Here is a 208-nt window from a genome sequence, read left to right on the forward strand (position 1 = left end):
CCTAATTCTTAGGGGAGCTTTGGAGTATTTGGGGACCCCACATCACCAGGTGTGTTTGTGTCCCCCTGCCTCACATCACCAGGTGTGTTTGTGTCCCCCTGCCTCACATCCCAAAAAGCAGCTTTTTCCCCAAAAGGTATTTTCCAACCCCAGAATTAACACACAGAGACATTAACCAGGAGTTTGGTATTTATTTTATAGGTTTGTT

This window comes from Haliaeetus leucocephalus, unplaced genomic scaffold (assembly GCF_000737465.1).
Source record: "Haliaeetus leucocephalus isolate CR32 unplaced genomic scaffold, Haliaeetus_leucocephalus-4.0 Scaffold556, whole genome shotgun sequence".
Classification (NCBI taxonomy): Eukaryota; Metazoa; Chordata; class Aves; order Accipitriformes; family Accipitridae; genus Haliaeetus; species Haliaeetus leucocephalus.